This window comes from Lepidothrix coronata, unplaced genomic scaffold, assembly GCF_001604755.1.
Source record: "Lepidothrix coronata isolate B3197 unplaced genomic scaffold, Lepidothrix_coronata-1.0 Scaffold30, whole genome shotgun sequence".
Lineage (NCBI taxonomy): Eukaryota > Metazoa > Chordata > Aves > Passeriformes > Pipridae > Lepidothrix > Lepidothrix coronata.
Window position 1 is genome coordinate 1676134 of NW_016690210.1, and position 22376 is coordinate 1698509.

At 40.7% G+C, this 22376-nt stretch overlaps 1 pseudogene; it reads right to left on the reverse strand.

Annotated features, from left to right (window-relative positions):
* Positions 1–664: 664 nt before the first annotated feature.
* On the reverse strand, positions 665–16956 carry LOC108495303 (annotated as a pseudogene).
* Between the last annotated feature and the right edge of the window lie 5420 nt (positions 16957–22376).

Genomic DNA, 22376 nt, shown 5'->3' on the forward strand with positions numbered 1-22376 from the left:
AAGTGGTATATAAATCCTGAAGTCAGCTCTGTGAGCATCTTTAACCGTTTTATTTAGACACAACCTTCTTTTTTAATTTAAATTTATTCATTTAAAGATAGACCGTAACTTAAAAGTCAACTCTAGAAGAAAGACTCTCTAATAACTCTTGAAATAATTTGGAAGTCACTAAGCAAAGCTAAGAAACTTGCCAAAATTGTAATTTCCTCAAATACATCCCACAACCTGTTATCTAATGTCTAATAAATAACGTGGTGGACTAATAAAAATGGGATGTTTTACCTACCAGTTCAAACTGTTTGTCTTGTGCTTCGGCTGAACACTTTTCCCATGGGCTGTATTTTTGAAATAAATAAATATGCTATGTGAATATACAGAACTTAAAAGTTTCTTCTCCAAAATGAAGCATCATATATAGGAATATAAATGGCTGTAAATTAAAGTACTTTTTGTGCATAATGTCGTGTTTGTCTTGCATATATTCTCTAAGCATATCAGAATAATTTAACAAGAAAGCTGAGAAAACACAGTGTTGTAAAAAGATTTGACAAGGATAAAAGTGAAAACTTGAAGACATATTTTGTTTAAAAAAGTAAACCTCTTCCGGAGAGTAAAAAAAAAAAATTGATTTATTCACAGTAAAAATCCAACAGAACCTGTTTTTCTAGAAATATCTCTGAATTCCCAAGCCCAGATCCATTCCTACTGGGGTTTTCCATCATGTTGGTTGGTGTTGCTCCATCAGCTTCAGTGGAAGTACAACAGGTTCCAAAACAGCCTGAAGTTCAGCCCAGACTGGCTCTGGCAGAGAAGTCCCTGTTTCCACCAGAACATTTTCTCCAGTAGCTGGTGACTGTGCCTGAAGCCCATTCAAGTGTCCCCTCTTCTTTTCCAAAACTGTTTTGACTTGGTCAAGACTTACTTGTTACCATCTGGGGATCCTGACCCCCACCCACAGCAGTTACATCCAAACTCTGATGGCCTTCACTGTCATCTTTATATCTAAGGGAATACAATTGAAAATAATGAAAATATAAGTTACAAGCATAGCATTTTACAGTAGAAAATAAGAATAATATCTAAATTAGATTGCCAAAACTGATAATGTCAGCGATTAAAAGTTGAATTAGATTGCTGTATACCATGTGGCACTCAAACAAAAGACACTCTGTGTGAAGGAACACTTGCATGAGGGTTCCAGTAAGTAGTTTTTATCAAATACACATCACATAACAGAAAATAAGAGCTACCTATTTATAATAATATTTAATTTGTTGGATTCTTTTGTCTCAAAATGTCCTGTCTTGTTTATACTACGGAAGCTGTTCCTGTATTTACATACTCTCTTTGGGTGGATACAAACTTGCAGGGTTAAAAAATTTCTTCCAACAGTCAAAGCTACAAGATTTTCACAGTGGAAAAAGCAATAAAAGCAAAAAGACCTTTTTATTTCCTTGGTTTACCCATCTTTAGACTAAGTTTTCCGTCATGATAGCGAAACTTTAGTAGTAAATTGTTTCATACTCAGAATGCCCAAAATGCAATGAAACTTAAGAGAGCTTTTGATTAAATATTTGCATCTCTTAAACAAAATGTTTTAGAAAAAATACTTTATGGTCTGTACAAGAATCAACTGGTAACACACCTGGAATGAGAATGATTGCTGAGATTATGAACTTTTCGAAGATGTCGGGTCAATGAATAACTCCAGGATAAACGTTTCTGAAAGATGTGGTATTTATATTTCAGAATGCCATTATTCTTGGGAAAAACGACTGTTAGAGTCATGGAAGGCTTGCAAGTGTATATGACAAAAATTAATCCTTTGTTGAAAAAGGGAAAACCACACTAAATAGCTGAAAACCTTTTTGAAGTCAGCTTCCTAAAACGTTTCCTATTTGAGGTTGTTAGAACTTGTCTGATCGAGGAACCCCAATGGAAATCCTCTGCATTGGCCATCAGTGCTGGAGATATCTCCAAGAGCAGTGTGACACACAGCTCCCACTGAAATATATTCATTTTACAACACAGCAGTGATTGCAGCTCAGCAAAGCTGAAGAAACAGGCAACAAGCATCCATAAATTATAGCTACTCAAAATGAACTTTAATGTCTGACCACACTCACCCAGTTAAAAGTTTTTCTATTTTCAAGTAACATATTAGTTCTAAGGTTGGAGTACGAACAAGGAGGAGAAAAGTGACATGGGGTTTTAATCCCTGCAATGTTTTTGCTGTTGAGATTAGAATTGGCATGTGGTTTATTTCTTTAAGAAAAAAAAGAAAAAAGAAAGGGAGGGGGAGGGAGTTGGCCATGGTTTAAGACTCTGAGTATGCAACTGCATGTTCCTAAAGTAAGCACTCCAGACCTATAGGTGAGGGGGAATCAGGCATTTGCATAATGATTACAAGAGCCCTAGAAATGTGTGCAAATAAATACTTGATTTGGTGCAAAAAAATAGAACATTTCCTTGATTGACGTGAAATTAAATGCATGCAAATTTGAAACTTTGGTCTCATTTACAGAAATATGTTTTACCCTGCTATTTAATATAGTCCCCACATGCACTCTCTTGCAGTGCTGTCTCCAAAGTCGGAGAGGTCCGTGAAATAAAACCACATCCTTCAACATCACAGCTGTAGGCACCTGAATCACTGTGTGTTTCGACATGTTTATGCAGAGCAGAGGCGCTCTTAAAACTGAAAACAAGGCAAAACAAATAACAGATATAATAGTACAGAGGAGTAGCCTTGTGGTTAATGTTTAGGACTGGGAGGTAGAAATTTTTGGCTCTGACAATAACAAGTGAAAGCGGAATATGTGTAAATTGCTTCTCTACCTCAGTTTTTCCACCTGTGGAAAGGGGATAGTGCAGACGTCTCTTTGATGTGCTCTGGATTTCATTTTCCATTCCCTCTTTCTTCCCACACATCCACACTGTGCCCAAATCTGGGTAATTTTTCCACAATTATCACCCTTTTTTTATGTTCACGTAGAGAAAATTCTTGTCCACTGTCAAGCAGTCACTTCATCCTCTCTGGTCAAGAAATTCCGATTATTTCCTTCTGTCCACCCACAAAGTGAACTCAAAAGTGCTTAAATATTTTATCCCATTTCCAGCATCCAAAGGCCAAGCCTCTCATCTTCTCAGGCAAGTTTAAACATAATTTGCCAGTGCTTATATATGCAACTTGGTCCACCACATCACAATGCCATGAGCCTTAAGTTTTCTCACCTGCTGTCACAGAGGGGACAATGGAAAGGATGTTGTTGGTGCTGTCAGGAATGGATGTGTGCTTTCAGTGAAGAGGCCCTTGTGTTCACCATATCACAAAGGGCACATGTAACATGGTTAACTGGAAAGGATAATAGAGAAAAAAACCCTACTTTCAGTTCTGTATTGTCTGCTCTCATGACAAAAAAAAAATTAAAATACCATATTAAAATTATCATATTTTAATACAGTTGGGAATAAAATATACAGAGAAAGAACGAGATCAGAATGGAATGCAGATGCAGTAAAGGGTGTTGTGAAAGAATGGTCAAATAGAGCATTTCAGATTACTTCCAGAAAATAGATGGCAAGTGAAACAGACCTAGAGGATCGTGTTTCATTCTCTGGGCCCTCACAAAAAGGATGATTGTTGTTTTGCCCGTGGCACTTTGGGAGGGTTTCTAAAGGGTGGATGTTGTCTGGAGGCCTTCTGACACATGAGCACTGGCAAATCTACTTTTAGGGTTTAAAGTATTACCACTCTTAAAAAAAAAAAGTGGCAGAAAGAGTGTCTGCCCTCCACCTCCCTGTTTCACATTTGGATCTATTTGCCTGGGGCAAAGCCACGCTCGGTGCTTGCTCAGCTGCCAGACTTTTAGCTGCAGTGGCTGAGACACAGGTTTGCTCTCTGGCAACTCTGGAGCTGGGAGAACCTCTGGCAGACGGGCAGGAAGGGCTGTAACAACTTAATGCTGAACAAATGCTGCTCTGCGCGGATGAATCAGCAACCGGATGAATTCCTGCAGCAGGAAGAGTCTCCATGAAGAAGGTTTGAATTTAGGCAAAACCTGGTTTGTTTGAATTTGATGCCATGCATTATTTTGTAATCAGCCCAGTGTTTTACAAATGTCCAGGGAAAAACATGCAGTTGAAGTGCTAATGTTTTCTCAAAGAAAAGGAAGCAAATATAACGCGCTGTAACTATTCTGGAATCACTCCTTGCATAGGCACTTTTCCTTGTAGTTTGTCCTAGACCAGGAATTTTTTATTTTTTTTTAAACTCCCTAAATTCATGTGGAAAACTAGTCTGGCATAATTTAATCTGCAGAACTGCATCAGTGAATCTCATCAGTCTCTTGAAATGGGAGCATCCAACAATTTGTTAGCACGTAAATATGTCCACGTAGGGAGCGATTTCAGAGTATCTTCAGCATTTGCATTCACATCACAGCTTTTTTCAGCGTCAATACTTGTAGGTAAGCAGGCTCTTTAAAAGAGAGTTTCAATGTTTATCAGAGAGCTGTTACACAACTGCACTGGGGTAGGAGGAGTAGGAGAGTGTCATGTCTGCACTGGCAGTCTGCACCAACATGCAGATGTGTGCTGCCAGGATTTTTAAAGAAAGCTGAATGATGAGGTAGGGACGTAACTGGCTTTAATATCTGAAGGGATTTGGGTTGTGCCTGAGCATCTGGACCCCAGGATGTCTCCCAGCTCCCTCAACCAAGTTCACAGGGCAGCTGGTTCACTGTGGCTTGCTGGGCCACGACACAGGTTCACGTAATCCTTGCTCCTGGTCCAGCCACCTTGTGATTTTCCCTGGCTATGCAAGCAGAACACAGGCAGAATTATCAGGGGACAAGGACAGCCAGGCACACTGTGCAGTTCACAGGGTTAAGTACAGCCAGAGTGACCAGAAGGAAATAGTTCAGTTAGCCATGGGCTTTATTTAATATATCAAATCTGCCTTAATCTGTGTTATGCTTTAGTTAAAAAAAAAAAAAAAAAAGAAACAAACCCAACAGCGTATTTAAACAGCTTCGTTAGTTAATAAAATTAAAAACCCCCCTGATTTGGATTTATTTCCAATTTCTTTTCAAAAGCGCCTTGAGACAAAGGAATAAAACAAAACTAATCAACAAAACAAAAGCAATTCTCTATTTTCTAGCATAAAATATGAAATTTGAGATATTTTAGCCGGATGCACGTCAACTATAAAACCATTTAAATACAAGCATGGTCAGAGCTGGGAGCTCACAACAAGCATCTGATGAAATGCAGAGTTGCTCAGCATCCGTGTGTTGACTTGCAGTAGGTAAAAAATCGTGTTTCCTTAAGAATGCAACTAGAAAGCAGAATCTACCCTCACTGAGCAAGTCTGCACAAAGCTGCTTGTGTGTTTATACAACCTAAATGTTCCCAGGTCTGGCTCGATGGCTCGAACATTCCTATTCCCAAAGCAGAGACCCACCCGCCTCTCGGCTTCTGCATTTCCTGTGTGTCCGACAGCAATATCACAGGTTTCCTTGTGCTTGGATGCTGCAGGATTCTTTCCCAGCAAGTCATAGCTGTTGTGGGAACCTCTGGGGACCTGAGGGAGATTGTGGTTAGGTCAGGGAAGGACTGCACTGTTTGAGTGAGGCTGATTATGCACTGCAAGGTGAGCAGAGCTGCAGCCCAAGCTAAAACACACCTTTGGCTCTAAACAAGCCCGGAGTCGTGGAAGCAAGTAAACAGATCTGCATGGGAGCTACTGCAAAGCAGAAAAGCCCCTCAAACTTTCTGATTTGAAGGCACAAAGAATGGAATTTCCAGGTAATAAAGTCCTGACTTTCCAGCATTTGTAACACAGTTGCCCTAGTTTCATATACTGATTTTCTTAACCATAGAATCATAGAATGGTTTGGGTTGGAAGGGACCTTAAAGATCATCTCATTCCTGCCTCAGGAAAGGCAGGAAACCTTTCTTTAGACCAGAACGTTCTGAGCTTCATCCAATCTGGCCTTGAACACTTCCAGGAATAGGGAATCCACAGACCCTCTGGACAACCTGTGCCAGGGCCTCACAACCCTCACAGGGAATATTTCTTCCTATTAGCTGATCTAAACCTGCGCTCCTTCATCTTAAGACCAGTTCTCCTTGTCCTACCACTCCAGACCCTTGTCTAAAATTCTTCTCCAGCTCTCTTGGAGCCCCTTTAGGCACTGGAAAGGTCTCTAAGGTCTCCCTGGAGTCTTCTCCAGACTGAACATCTGAAGTCTGCAGTTTATCCAACCTGTTCTGTACAAGGTGACCTTGAAAAAAGTATGTTTTATTTTAAAGAGCTCTGACTTCCCGTGTTTCCTTACGTGATCTCATAGCAGCCTTTCATTTCTGTCAGTTCTGACAAGCAAATATTTTTTTCTGAATTTAAACAGAAACGACTCAGTGGCAACGCAAATAACTTATGAGGATTTATTAATTAATAACCTATAGCTGTCGGTTGCATTAATAAACTAATACAGCACTGAGACAGTTTCAGTATGCTTTTTCATTACCAATTTAATTTAGGCTTAATGAAATCAGTTGTTTATCAGTAAGTCAATTTTATCCTAAACAGAACAACAGTCTGTTCAAAACACCAACAGCTTGAAATTTGAGATCTTTTGTCAATTAGTGCACCTACTTTCCATCACCAAAACGTCCACAAATCTGAAATATGTTCCAAGCACTTAGAATCAGAACAAAAACACCACCTCTCCCTTCCTTTTTAGCACATCAACACACAGTTGGTTGAGGTAGGGAGTGTTCTGGTGAATAAAATGCTTACTGGAAAAGCAAAGCTGGAAAGGGAAAAAAATTGCTTTTTGACTTGAAAGTAGTTAAATGCTCATTGGGTTTACTTGCAGAGATTTTTTTAATCCAAGTGTGGCTCCCAGAGAGGCTGTTTCTTCAATAATCAACAGTCCTTCCCATCTGTGGGCAGTTCCCCAGCATCAGTGGAATGTCACACTGTGCCATGGCCACCAAGGGAAGAGAGGCAGCGCCAAGGGAAAAGCTTTTGTGCTGAAACACAGACCTAAAGGTGTTCTGTTGTTCACTTTCATTGCTCCAGTTCACCAAGCATGCAAAACCAAGAAAACTTCTGTGCTTCATGAAAACAGTGGCCTTCCTGGAGCAAAACCCTGCTTTCATGCAACTGACTTACATGAAAAATAGTAATATTAATAGTATATATATATATATAATATATATATATTATATTATATAATATAAATATATATTATATAATATAAAAAATAGTAATATTAAATCACACACGCATGTTATCAAAAAGCACCTTGAATTTTAGAAATATAAACAGAAATAAGAGCACACCCACTTACTGTCTTCTGAAACTTGTCTCCTTGCATGATCAAAAATCTTGATGTTATTGGAGAACATCCCTCGACAAATAGGAGATGATACAACCTTGTCTTGAGTGTGGGTTCTTAAGTACTCCCATAGCCTACACCTTCCTTGAAATATGCCTAAACAATCTAAACCACACAAACAATAAAAAAAGCTGCACGAGTACTGTCCTCTTTCTTATGTAGAAAGAGAAAAGATTATTACATAGTTATGTCTTACTGTTAATATATTAATTTATATATATGTATACAGACATTGATGTGGTCCCCTCTAAATCTTCCCAGTCTCTGGAGAACCAGGATGGTGGGGTAGTGAGTATGTGACAACTGCACATCTCCAAGAACTCTGCCTGCTGATCTCCTTTTTTGTTTTCATCTTCACACTTTCTGTCTTCACATTTACATTCACATGGTGGTTAACCACAAGCAATCAGCGATCCACCAAACTATCTTTGCATATAAAAAGCAGAAGTAGAAAGCTCTGACAGTTGACACCTGACAAGGGGAAAATCCCAAGTAGTTTTTTGTTTAGGTGTAAATAGAGCTAAAAAACTGCTTTTAGGAAAAAACTTCATATAGATGTAAAGAAGCATCCTATTCTCTCATGCAAAAAAAGCAGCCACAAGTGTGTCTTATCTACCTTACAAAGGTAAAAGCTATGCAGAAGGCTACCTTTTTAGAAAGGTGAAAGATAGCCTAGACCCAATCAAAGACTCTAAAGAATCAAGAGGACTAAATTCAAATTCAAGAGCAAGAGGTGGGGAAAGATAAAATGTTCCTGATGATAAGAATAATCAAGTGAATCAAATTCAGTGACTCGTTGGCTATCTTTTGGTCTCAGAAATTAATACACAAAATTCATTTAACAAAGAGTATTTGCCTAGTTCATTTAACCAAGTAGGTGCTTCGTATGTTCCATTTTGCTATTCATCAGGACATTTCTGCAAGTAGAACAAGAGTGTGAAAGCCTTGATGACAACCCACATCCACTGCAATGAGTAGAATACAGGCTGGTATTCCTGGTGCAGAGTTCTGAGCTACAGATTAACATACTTAGTAAAGGGACAGAACTCTTAACTCCTTATTAAAAGACAGAGGAAATCCTAAAACCTCACCCTGCCTACAGTGAGGAAACAGGATCATCAGTGTCTCTGTCACCTCTGCAGAGTACAGGACACTTCTGATGGAGGGACCATAAAAAAAAGGCCAAGCATGTCTCAGTCAGAAGCTGGAGGACTGATCATTCTTCTAGTGCAACGTGAAGATTTCCATCTCTGTTTAACCCCAGATTCAAAATGTGACATACAGGACAACAGACTGAATCCCTGACTTTCTGTCTGGACTTCCTGGCTTGACCTCAGACCTGTGTTGTCACAGTGGACTTGGCTGCTGGTCACTGGGCTGTGGTTGGCCCTGGGTAGCACCACCAGACCTGCTCTGTTCTTCTTTCTCAGGCCCTGTGAGGAGACTGCACCCTGTCAGTGATGTCCCTGCCTAACTGTGACCCTTCTCTCCCAGTATGCCCCTTGCAGAGCAGCCCACTCTTGGTGTACACTCATGAATTCAACCCAATTACTTACTGAGGGTCCCTAGAAAAGGCTGATCACCTTCTATCCATTGTCTCAGTGCCACGACAAGCTGCTTCCACACAGAGATGAGACCTCACTGGCCTGTTAGGTTGTGGGGGGTGTGAATGGAAAATTGTCTTTCATGCCTGGACACCATGATTTACATGTCACTTTAAAATGGATGCCACCACTCCGAATGTCAAGAACACAGACTACAACAGACCCTGTAAAATTCAGGACCTATTTTTTTGTGCTGAGGCAGGATCAAGTACACTTTGCTCTCAGAAAAGGGTCTTCTGAGTTCCCCAGTGATAGATAGCTTCTATAATCTCAACAGGCCACAGTATTTTAAAATACCCTATTAAAATGGCTTTCCTAATTTGTAACTTGCACCTCTCTTGTTATAACTGATGGAGTCCCTTCACCTGTCCTAATGGGCTTTATTCTCTAAAGCCATGGTCACAATGATGTGTGAATTTTGTTCCTCTAAAGATTAGAGATTCTACATTATCAGGCCCCTGGAGTGAGTTCCCCAGTCAAAAAATAGTCCAGCTGTCAGCTAATCTCAAGAGGGAAAATGAACAAATTTATGTTGCCTTGCATCCACTGATGAGATTTTGTCATTAACAGCTAACCCAAAAAGCAACTTTAACCCATAAATTGAAGAGACACATATCTGGGGGGGGTTCACCAAGAGGGTTCCAATCGGATCTGGACTTTATTGACACGTTTTACAAAACAAAGCCAAACTGATTTGTTTAAAGCAAGCACAGAACGATCTGTTCCAGGGCCAGAGTCCCACAAATCGCCTCATTTTTCTTCAGCAGAAAGGCTTTTCTTCTGGAGAGGTTCTGCTCCTACACTCAGTGGGTCTGAAGCTGAACTGCACGCACAGCAAATACAGCCCATAGTTTAGCCCTTACTCAGGCAACCAAGGCATCTGCTATGAAAGACTGTCAATGGAATGTGGCTTCTCCAATACAGCCAAGGGCAGGACATCAGCTTTGAAGCCATGGCAATAATTTTAACACAAGAGGTAGCTACCAACATAGAGAATGCATTAAAAATGCTCTTTCTTACCACAGAGCTGGAAAAAACTAGGACAGCAAAAGGTGTGCTCTTCCCTTGATTTGAAGGGATCAGGGGAACGGAAAGAACAGTAAGCTCACCTTGAAATGCTGTTGTGAGGGAGACAGCCGTGATCCTGCCTGATAGAATGCAAGTGAAAAGTCTGTTTGGATGGTATATGAACTATAAACCACAAGCAGACTCATGAGGAAACCCAACCTTGTTTAGTACTGGCACTTCTCAGCTTGGACTAATTGGGAATTGAGGGCATTCAACTCCCAATTAGTCTGAGAGTTGCCGATGGATGATAGGAACTATTCTATTTAAATAGTGGTGCTATAAAATAGAAATGCTTTTGCAATTGTTTTAGATAAATTAAAAAAAAATCTGAAGATCTCTCACAAGCTGCTATGTTAAATGTAGCACTAAGTGAATTTTGTAAGAAACACTGCAGTGAAAGAGTTTTTAAAATAGATTTTTTTTTAATATGAGCTACCTTTCCAGTGACAATAAACAAGTTTCTTCTGATTTGTATCAGCTTATTCCTCAGTATCATACATGAAGAGCAACATGCTTCTAAAACCATGCTGGGTTACTGAGGGTAACCTTAAACCAAAATAGAAGCATGGAGGAGACAAGACAGTTCTGGCAGGTAATCAACTGACATGAACATAGAATTAAGTGTTTTTTAGAAACCCAACAGACACCAGTAAATATTGCAGTAACATTTAATTAACTCACTCCAACACAGACACAATTACATCAACTACAAAAATGTAGAACATTCTGCAGTATCCACAACACAAACCTGGATTTTCACCTACCCTCTCATGGCTGAAAAATCTGTCTAGGCTAACTGGGTGAGCAGTCCCCATTCTTTGTGGTGGGGATGTGCCTGTTAATGTGCTTCTGCTGATTTATTTCTTTGGCACATTTTTACCTTCTCCTCTCTCTCCACTTCTCCCTGCTCCTATTCACGGGAAGGCCATGAGGGCAGTGCAGGTAATTCCAACAGAGATGGGAAGGCTGCACAGTGACTGAGCTGAATCAAGTGTCAGGATGCAGCACTGCAGGAGTCAGTACTTATGTGACATGGGGGACTAAACCTTAACTAGCCTCTGCCTCACTCCACAAAAAATCCACACCTGAGAGTGAAAGTAGACTCATATTGCATTTTCTTCAGGTGACACAAGGTGTCATTCGACTGCATCAACTGCATCAGTCCAAATTCAGTGTTCCCCTCAGCTCCCAATAATTTAACCCTTAACCTCTCTGCTGTGCTGGCACAAATTTTGTAAGGCCACACCCTGAATTTGGGACAAGGAGCTGATCTGGCTCTCAACCAAATAAGGCACTGGGGAAGGGAAATGGGAAACAACTGAAACTCCTTGGGCTGATGTTGCCATGCTGACAATGTACAGCTGATTAAAATGTAAACAGCAGTCTTTTTTTTTTTTTAAGAAAAACATATAAATGAAAAAAAAACACATTTATTTTGGATTATCTGGTTTTAATCATCCTAATCTTAGCAGAGTGGATTAAACTAAGCTGCCGGGCATTCTGTGTGTGCAGAACAGAGCGTTCACACAAGGAGTTAATCCAGGCAAACCCTGCATTTTAAATTCGTATTCCAATGTATTTCACAACAGCTCCCTAAGGGAGACAAGCCCTTATTTCCTCTGAAGGGCTTGAAACAGGATCTGAGAAATCCAAAGGTCTTGTGTATATGGAAACATACAGGCATAATAAGGTGAATCAACTAAAATATTGAGCCAGACAGATGGAGAACCACTTCACTTCTTAATCAGAGTAACCATATGGGGCTTAAACCCATTTTAATTTGTTGGCACCAAAACTTTGAGTATTTCACCGGAACTTTCTTGAATATTCTTTACATGTAAACAGGAGGGAAGCTTTTGAGGCTGTTGCCTGAGTTGGAAGCCTTACCTTTGGGGGAAACTGAATCCGACACAGCAAGAGGTACCACGAGTGTCGGGGGGAAGCTCTATGGGTGATTTTCAAAGAGAATTAGATTCATAACTGTGGGAACATATTTGCAGGAGGGTGGGAAAGGTAAGCAGTTTTCCCTGCCCTCAAAATTCTCCTCTTTCACAGTGTGCCCTACCCCACCTTCTGGGTCTGGTGGAGCCTGCCTACTAGGTTGGGAAACATTCTTTTAATTAATAAAATTCACGACATAGTTGGAACTTGAAAAAACATGTGTGAAAATATGTAGCAGAACGCTACGGAGTCCAGGGTTCCATCAGCCAAAACTACCCACTTACATAAATGAAAAATGGAACATGAAATCAATTAAGTGATTTTTAAGTGTGTTTTTCAAGCAAAGACTGTGCTCACTGATAGATGCAGCAAAGTAAAATTCTGAGGGCTTTGAGCTTTTTCTGAACCTCTCCATTTTTAAAATAAATAGACCAATCATGGCAGTATGTGAGTAAAGACTGATATTGGTATGTATTAAAGAGCATTAGTAACAAAAATAACTGCTGTAAGAAATATGATTCCTGTAAGATACGAGACATAAGGGCAGTAAGATTTGTTTGTAACAACAGTTTGCAATCAAACTATGCAAATGATCCAAAAGTTGTCATAACTAATGCTCTGTATTATATATTTAGGTTTACAGCTTTAAAAAGAAAAGAATGGGTACTACATGTGTAATCCACTAGTAAATAAAAGCCTTTATTTACAGAGATAGAGTTTCTCACAGACTGACAAAACAACAGAACACTCTCTATAAAATTCACTCTCAGATTTTTATGTCATTCCTTGTTTGATGTAAGGAATAATTAATGAAATGCGAGGTGTCAAAGCATTATGTGAATGCAGATATGCTAAAGTCAGAGCCAAAAGGATATTTCTAGTCAATCTCTCCAGGGATAACGCACAGAAGAGGAGGAACTCACCTTTTATATGTGCAATGGCAAAACAATCTCCAAGCTGAAATGTTAGTAGGAAACTGGAAGTGAATTTAGACCTAGTAAGGTGAAGGTTAGCAAAGCAGAGCCTGGACTATAACCACCACCAGAAAACAAAAGTAATTTCACTCCACCACTGCAATATATTTGCTTAAATATCACACTGGTTCCAGATCAAGGATGTGATGCACGTGAGGGAGACAATGTCTGTGTAGAGCACCACCAGTCTGACATTCCCTTGTGTGGAATTATATTTTCATCCTCATTAGTGTCTGTTCTTAACCTCAAAAAGATAGTTTACATCATTAATTTTGTCACAATTTTAATATGAAAAAATCATGGGTAATAGAGAAATGGGATTTAAGGATGATAACCCGTGAACCTTTGAAAGGCTTAGATTGACGTAAGGAAAAAAAAGGATCAAAGGCCTCCGAAAAACAAAGCTGTTGTTTTGATTCATAGTTAGCCATTATTAAACCTACATCATATGATATTTGAAAATTTGTTTAGTTTTACAGGTTCTCAGTGTCTCAATTCAGTTGTTTCTTCTTCACCAATATTTTGTTTTCAATTATATCACTTAAGTGAAACAGAAAAACTCATACAACATGAAAAAGTTACTGTAGAGCAGATAAAAAATTTTCCTGCACCTGTTTCTTTTTCTAAGAACTATCTTGCTCAACAGTTAGACCAAAGGACATGGTAAGAAAATGTCATCACACTTGTGGGTGCAAAGGTAATGCTCAGTAGCCATAAATAACAGCTGAGGTTCTGAGGGCAAGAGTGACAGAAAATGCTTCCCCCAATGTCATATCAACATGAAGCCACTTTTTGTTAGGAATGAACACCTTCAAGATGCAGAAAAAAAAAATATAGGCATCATTATTTATATCAATATTGTTAAAAAAAAGGATATCAACTGCTATTGTCCTGGTTTACTTGGTACAGAAATAGCACAGTCAAAACAGAATGGAAAAATGATTTTATTGAACACAGGACACCAAAAAGTGGTCAAGATAAAACCCATTTTTAGCTGAAGCCAATCTTAGCCACATTTGGACATTAAACTTATATAAAGAGCTTGTTGCAAATGTCCGATTTTTGTTCCAGTAAAGAAAAAATCCCAAACATTTGCAGCTGACCAAGGAAACATCAGATATTCTGTTGTCTTTCTTCAGACAAACAATAAACACTCTGGACCTGGCTATGAACTACCAAGTTCATTTATTTATCTTTAAAACGGGTACATTAAAACTTTTCATATATGCTCTTAAAACACAAGAGAAGTTGCATCTTTGTCAAAAAGATCGTTTTAGTCCCCTCAAAAAGAAAGAAGATTTGAACTCAAGGTAGCAAATTTTATGCAAATATCCCAGAATCCCGGGATGGGTCAGGCTGGAAGGGACCACAGTGGGTCATCTGGTCCAGCCTCCCTGCTCCAGCAGGGCCATCCCAGAGCACATGGCACAGGATTGTGTCCAGGTGGCTCTGGAATATCTCCAGTGAGGGAGACTCCACGCCCTCTCTGGGCAATCTTTTCCAGTGGTTTACATTTTCGTGGTTGCTACTGTAGTAATCATGTGTTACTTGCAAAGATAGTGGGACACAGTGTTCAGAGTGAGCAAAACCACCCAGTTATGAGTCAAATCTAAAGAACGCTGAAGTAAAGTTAGGAAAGAGGGAAAAAAAAGGCAGATAAATATCAAGTATTTCACTTGCATCAAAATTCTCCCAACAGCGAAAAAACCTCCTCCAAAGTCCTTTGGAACTGATGCCAGCTATGCCTGTTCTCCAAACATGAGAATCCTTTAGTGGTAACTGTGAAAATGGACGTGTGCTGTCGGCGTTCCGGGATCTTTCGCCCCCAAATTCACGACTTCTCCACCGACCTTGCTCTTGAAACACAAGAAAGAAGTGACATTTTATGGAGCACTGAAATCTGCATGAAATGCAGAAACCTGCACGAAACACATGAAACCTGCAACTGGGCCACAACACCGAGAATGCCCACAGTACTTACACGTGTAGTGACTTCATAACTTCTGTGAGTAACCTTAGCAGAGAGGCTGGTAACTGCTATCTGCTGATAATGCAACTAGATAAAACTTGCAAATCTCAGTGGCAAACAGATTTTTCCGCTGTCTCACAACTGCAGCAATACCACAGTGCTTTGTTCCTTAAAGCACAGCTTTTTGCAGAAAGGCACTTCATGGACTTGATAGGAAAATTTTGTAAAAATAAGAATTTTCCTAGGTATATACTGTGACACTCTTCAGCTTAGGTCACAGAGACATTGTTAATGTTGGTCCAATTTTACTTTTTTCACCTTTAATTAAAACTCATTCACCTTTAATTAAAATGTCTACACCTGTAATTACACTTGATTACAGTGTTAAGAATAAAGAGCAGGATACACAAGAGCCAAACCAGCTATATTAAAAAGTCTGGTATATTATTGCTATTACATCCACAGAGACTGCCTGTAATTTTCTGCAGAATCGGATTTTTTTGGTTTGCTTTTGAGCACATTTAATACTATTTATATCAAAAGTGTAAAACCCAATACCCATCATAAATACAACAGTGTATGTACCCAAATAAGGCAAATATCATACAAACAGTAAAAGTTTCCATTTTTCTATAAAGATTCATACAAATGCTGCTTTAAACTTAGAATTACGTAGCAGACCAGTTCCTTGACAGGGAAAAACTCTGCCATTCAAAAATAATTTGCTAAAATCTGCACGTGCTGAGGCCCTAATCTCAAAAAAACCCCTATTTAAGAAACCTTCAGCAGAAATTCTCCTGACATCAACTCTCCCGTCTCTTTCCATATAAGTAATAGCTGTCAATAAAAAAACAAAAACAAAACAACAAAAAAAAACCACCAAAAAAACCCAACACGCAAAAAACCAAAACAACAAACAAACAAACAAACAAACAAAAAAAACCCACAAAAAACCCCAAGGTAATCATGAATGAAGCAAAAAGCAGGTATAAGCCCTCGACTAAAGGCTTCATGCAGCAGGGGCTTATCAAAGGTGAGGTGCAGGTAAAATGAAGTCTGTATTATTTTTCAGGAAAACTGAAGTTGGAATGATCTCCTAGGCTAGGAATAGTCTTCCAAACTGCAACGTAATCCGTGTGACAGGTGAGATATGAATGACCTGCTGTTTCCAGGGGGTGCTGTAGGTACCTGTCCAAGCGTTCCGCAATATGATTACAAAATTCCTCCATGCATTTCCCTACAAAGCAGCATTCTTTCCATTCACATGGTGGGATCAATTCAGCGTTCCTGAATTTGCTTCCAGGGGCCGTTGCCTAGAATTTTCAGGAGTGCAGAGAAGTTTTAGTTATCACATTGCATTTCTGTAAAATGCTTCTTGTAAAATTAGTGGTCAGGATTGCAGTATCCTCAATGACATGAACATTTAATTTATTTTTTAATTACTGGATGCCTTTTTTTTTAAGAAACTCAGGCCATATTTTGCAAACATTTACCCCTTGCCAGAAGCCACAAGTTGTAACATTTTCATTCCAACCACACAGTAAGAGTCCTGTGATCACCATCAACAAGCATCTGCTGAGGGTGCCTTTATTGTAATTTAACTCCATGGCAGAATTTTAAAACCTCTTTCCACACAGAAAGCCAAAGCAACCATTACCAGGAATGTAATTCCAGTCACTTTAGCCCGACATCAGCGTGGGCTCCCACTGAACACTCACCTTTTCTTCTTCTTAAGATCCAGCTCTGGAACTGGCACAGCCAGCCACTAAATTGATGAGAAAATGGGCCCAAGTGAAAGCTGAGTGTTGAGGGGAATGATGAACAGATAAATCAGCTCAACTGGATGCATGTCTGTATCAATATAAAGGAAGCAACAGGAATATAAACCAAGGAGAAATAGTCCTACTGTTTTTGTTTTCCTGACTCTGAACAGATATAACAACAGCAAACTTTATTTAAAAAAAAAAAAAGAAACCTACTGGCCCGTTCTCCATGGTTTTCCACCTCCCTGCTCTTCCCTGTGTTACCAGCTTCCAAGATCTGCCAGTTCAGCTGCTGAGAGAACCACTCCCTAACTCACTTTATTCCCAGCACTCTTGGATTAGTTTTAAGAGTTTAAAGAGCCTCCAAGCAGATCAGCTGATGGAGCTCACTCAGCAGCAGACTTGGGAAGGAGGATGGCAACAAGCAGCTGGGAGGAGCTTCTTCATTTTCTCATCAGCCCATAAAAATCTGGAAGACAAACCCTGTCCAATAGCCTGAAGCATCAGCGTAAAAGCCTGACTCTGTCTTCCCTGGTGCTGATTCTATTGATTAAAAAAGTTGGGCACTGACATAATGCCAGGTTAAAAAAACCATGTGTGAAAGTGAGAAAATGAGCAGGAATCGCTGTGCCAGCTCCATGGTGTTAAGCACTGACACCATCAACATAACTGGCAGCATCTCTGTACTTCCAGCTACTAAAAGTACTGATCTGGAAGTATTTCCCTACCAGAGAAGGTAGGAAATACTTTTCCTACTGTAAAGCTTCTGAGAGATCTGATGGTCTTGTGTTCCAAGAGGGGACTCTTCCCACATGGTAGCAGTTTAATATAAACTGTTACAACCAACCTTTTCCTTTCACCAGTGCTCCAGCTCACTGACCTGGAGCAGGAAATCCTGGCATCCCTAAAGACAGAAGGAAAGGCGAGAAGAGTAGTGTTTATGCTGCACATTAAATAATCCATGGTCAGGGAACTTTATTAAAGTTATTCCAGCCGTGGCATTAATACTACTGGAACAAAATATTTCAAGTTATAATTATTCTAATTGACCAACGCTGGCATCCATAATATCCCAACGAGCAAACTGAGAGGCAAAAACCACCAGAGGGAAAACTGGGAGTGACCTTGAAATCCTCCTGCCCATAACGGCACAGCCCCACCTTGTCTCTAAATCCCACCTGAACCACCCACATCCCCCTTTCCTTGTCTCTGCATCCCACCTGAAGCACCCACATGCCCTTTTCTTATCTCTTCATCCCAGCCAAACCACCCAGATCCCCCCTTCCTTGTCTCTACACCCCAGCTGCGCACTCACCCTCTAATCCTTCCATTTTTAATATTGTCTAAACCCACCATTTTCAACATCCTTCACACAAAACACCTTTAACAGTGAGAGTGTACAGCTGGCAGTGGAGACCTGGAAGGATCTGTAGCCAAGCACAGACCACACACATTCATTTACTCCTCCCAAACTGGTAAGTGTCCTGTGTGACCAGAATTTGTGATTTCTCGTGGGCATTAATTGATAACAGCAAGTTCTTGCTCTACTTGAATTACTTCTTAAGCTGCTCTTCATTTTGATAAAATGCTTACACTTAATTTCTACACTTAATTTTTTGCCAGTAGGTAGAGTCAGAAATCCTGGCTGTGCTGTGAGAAGACAAAGTAAATTAAGAAGGAAATGTGTATTTTGTATAATTAGAATGACAGATATCCCTGTACTAACTACAAATGCTTTCAGGGGTGAGCAGATGGCTTTAAAACAACAGCAGTAAACAGAGCACTCTTTTCTAAGATCCTTCAGCAGGGAGCACCTCATATCTCTATTCAACCCACTTCTTACCTGAATAACCACACAAGTGTATCGTGCCTGGAGGAAAACTTAGTGCATGTTGGGATTTGCATGTATTTCATGGGAAAAAAAGTAGTGAAAAAGGGAGGAGAGTGAATGAGAAGTAGGTGCATTTGCCTTCAGGACAAAGTTTCTCATTTTTCTCTTTGATTATGCAATCTAAGCTCTTCTTTTTTGTGTCTTTAAAAATGGTGCTTTGTCACTGGTTCCAGTCTCTTCAGCAAAAACCTGCTGTTTGCATCAGCATAGACCCCACAGGAGGGCAATAAAGCAACTATTCTTTACTTTTAAAGACACACACACAGCCCCAAAACCAACCTACTCCTGCCCAAATATCCATAACCTATGTATCCATATTTGCAATACAGCAACCTGGAATTTTATACCCTAACTAGGGCCCTTGGGTGCAAGTGCCATCTGTATGTCTGTCAGACAAAGGTATTCATTCCTTTGAAAGCTCAGACTAAGGTCTTAACATGGGCATGGGTGTGGAGAGAAGGGAAAAGGAGCATGAGCATGCAGTTAATTTATTATTTTTTTTTAATCTACCAGCCAGCATAGCAGATTGAGAGCCATTCTTTTTTTACCTACCTCTCCTTGGCACAGGAAGGGTTAGAACTTCCTCGCCCTTTCCTTTAACGAGCTGATTTGATTTTTTTAGGGGGGTTTTTTGATTGTAAAGCAACCCTTTATTCCAGTGTCATCCCCTTGACAACACTGGTGTGCCTGGTATCATGTAGGTCTGTTCCGTGCATGAGAAAGGACAGTCACTCTTGAGAAAACACTGCCTACAACCTCGCTTCTGCTCTTCCAAAAGCAGTGAAATGTGGGCCTTCTTCCTTATCATTGATCATCTCGCTCCTTGGTTTCTGCACGTTGCTGCACATAACACGCCGAGCGTGTGAATTCAAACCTTGGGGTTTAATTTATGGTAAACTGAACACACAGCGACACTTTCCCCTCATACAAGTAACAGGACATGGATTCTGCTAGAAAAAAGGTGCCTGAATGCAATAATCACTAATTAGTTCACAGCCCTGCAGCCACCACAGCTCATCACACAGCTCAGCACAGCAGGCTGAGCACGTGTTCTCTCACGTTTCTTAGCTATGCTTCCAGTGTTCTTTGTTGCCTCTCAGGTCCCTCTTTATCCACAGTTTTGAATCCACTTCTTGATGCTGAGTAAGTTGGGGCCTGGAGAAGAGAAGGTTGTGTGGAGACCTCACAGCCCCTTCCAGTGACTGAAGGGCCTACAGGGAAGCCAGAGAGGGACTGTTCATCAGGAACAGGGGGGAATGAGTTCAGACTGAATGAGAGGAGGTTTAGATTGGATATTAGGAAGAAAGGCTTTACTGTGAGGGTGGTGAGGCCCTGGCACAGGTTGCCCAGAGAAGCTGTGGAAGCCCCATCCCTGGAAGTGTTCAAGGTCAAGTTGGATGGGGCTTGGAGCAACCTGGGCTAGTGGAAGGTGTCCCTGCCCATGGCAGGGGGTTGGAACTGGATGATCTTTAAAGCCACTGCCAACCCAAACCATTCTATGATTCTATGATAACCAGCAACAGGACAAGAGGAAATGACTTCAAGCTGCGCCGGGGGAGATTCACACCGGTCATCAGGAAGAATTTCTTCATGGAAAGGGTTGTCAGGCATTGGAATGGGCTGCTCAGGTGGAGTCACCTTCCCTGGAGGTGTTCAAGAAACAAATGCACCGTGGCACTCAGTGACAAGGTGGTTTTCAGTCACAGGTTGGACTCGATGATCCTGAAGGTCTTTTCCAGCCTAAATGACCCCGTGATTTTATGTTCACTAAACGTGAAAGATCCGAGTCCTGGAGACACCAAGGTTACTGAGCTCTGTGAACACAGCCAGCTGTGCTGGGAAGGGATACTGGAATGAGCACATGGCTCGAGGGGAAGGCTGGCAGAGCTTTGCTGGTGTCTGCTCTCAGTAACAACACCCAGCGCGTCAATCCCTACGCGAGGAATTCTGGCAAACGAGCCGGAGCATGTGCAGCCTCCTTCCCTGGGATACCACCAAAGCAAGAACCTAAGGCTCAGGTGGGCAGGAAAAGGGTGGAAATCTGTAGAAAATGAGCACCATTAGTTTCTCCTAATGTTAACTCCTCATTCTGCCACTATTACACTTTTTTTTTTTTTTTAGCCTTTTTTACTACACTTCCAGGACACGTTGGAAGTTTCTTAAAATCAAAATCTGCAAGCAAACAGAACAATACAGGAAAGTACTCAACTGACAGAAAAAACTGAAAAACTTAACTTTAGTTGAAATAAATCCCCAAAAGTCAGTATTTTTAATTGCTTTTGATATCAGCTGCTCTGCAGCCATTGCACCCAATAATGAGCTTTTCTGAAATGTTAGCATCTAACCAGGCACTGTGACTGGTCAACACTGCTCATGGATAAGGCAGAAAGACAAGAGCATTTCACTGCAAATGATGATGAAATCCTGACTCTGGGGTGACACTGAAGTCCCCTGGACAAGTCTCACCCTCAGTGCCCCTTTCACTTCATATGTAGTGACAGGACAAGGGGGAATGGCTTCAAACTGAAAGAGAGTAGGGTTAGATTGGATATTAGGAAAAAATTCTTCCCTGTGAGGGTGGGGATGCCCTGGACCAGGTTGCCCAGAGAAGCTGTGGCTGCCTCATCCCTTGAAGTGTCCAAGGCCAGGTTGGATGGGGCTCAGAGCAACTGGGGCTAGTGGAAGGTGTCCTTGCCCATGGCAGGGGGTGGGACTGGAAGATCTTTAAGGTCCCTTCCAACCCAAACCACTCTGTGATTCCATTGCAGGGGCTGCATATGCTGAATCCTGTCTGAATTGACCCAGCAGCAGCACACATCCAGAACAGCCTGTCAGCACCCAGGAGGGAAAACAAATCCGGAAGAGCTTTTTCAAAGCATTTTAGGGCAAGAAACATAGTTTCCAATCATGGTTGTACTGTACAGGTGAAGTACCTGTGGCTTTTTACAGTGTTCCAACATTTTTCATCAAGACATTTTAACAGCTTCTTGCCATGCAGAGTGCAAACAGCACAGCAGCATCTCAGCACCGAAGAAAATCACTCTGAGTTGACAAAAAACATGACAGAAATACTTTTTTTCCTTTACCCTGCTGCCAACATGACACTTCGGGTGCGCTATAGGGCAAAAACCCCTATGTGAACACAAACCTCAGCAACCCATCTCCAAAAACCACTTTTCAAGCAGAGCTTTACTGTGCATTGTGGTGTGGATGAGCAGTACCTCCTCCCATGTTTTTCCTTCTCCCTTTACACCAGATCACAGCCACCATGAAAAGGCAGCCAAAAATACAAGGTTTTAAAGACTTCCCAACAGGTACACCCACATCAATAATAAATATCAGGCCAAAAGGAATTAGGAGGAGTGACATTATTACTATTACTTTAAATAGCACCAAGGACATCTCATTGCTGAATAATTCCCAAAGCAATGCTAACAAAGCTATTCACCCCATGCATTTGCATGTAGCACCTATAGTTTGCATATAACTGTCATTTGGATGTATGGTATTTATTCCATCCCTAGTTTTCAAGATGAGAAACTGAGACATCTTTATGCATGAAGAACACCAGCAAATCACTCTGACAAACTGGCAGGAAACTCAGTTCTTGAAATAAATCCAAGTGTTTCCTGGCTGTTAACTTTCAGACAATGTCTGAAACAATAAAATGGTACAGAAATGTAGCTGGTTAGACTGACAGGAGACTGACTGGTAGGTTTGTGCAAAAAGACTCACTTTTCATAGTGACACAGCTAAAAAA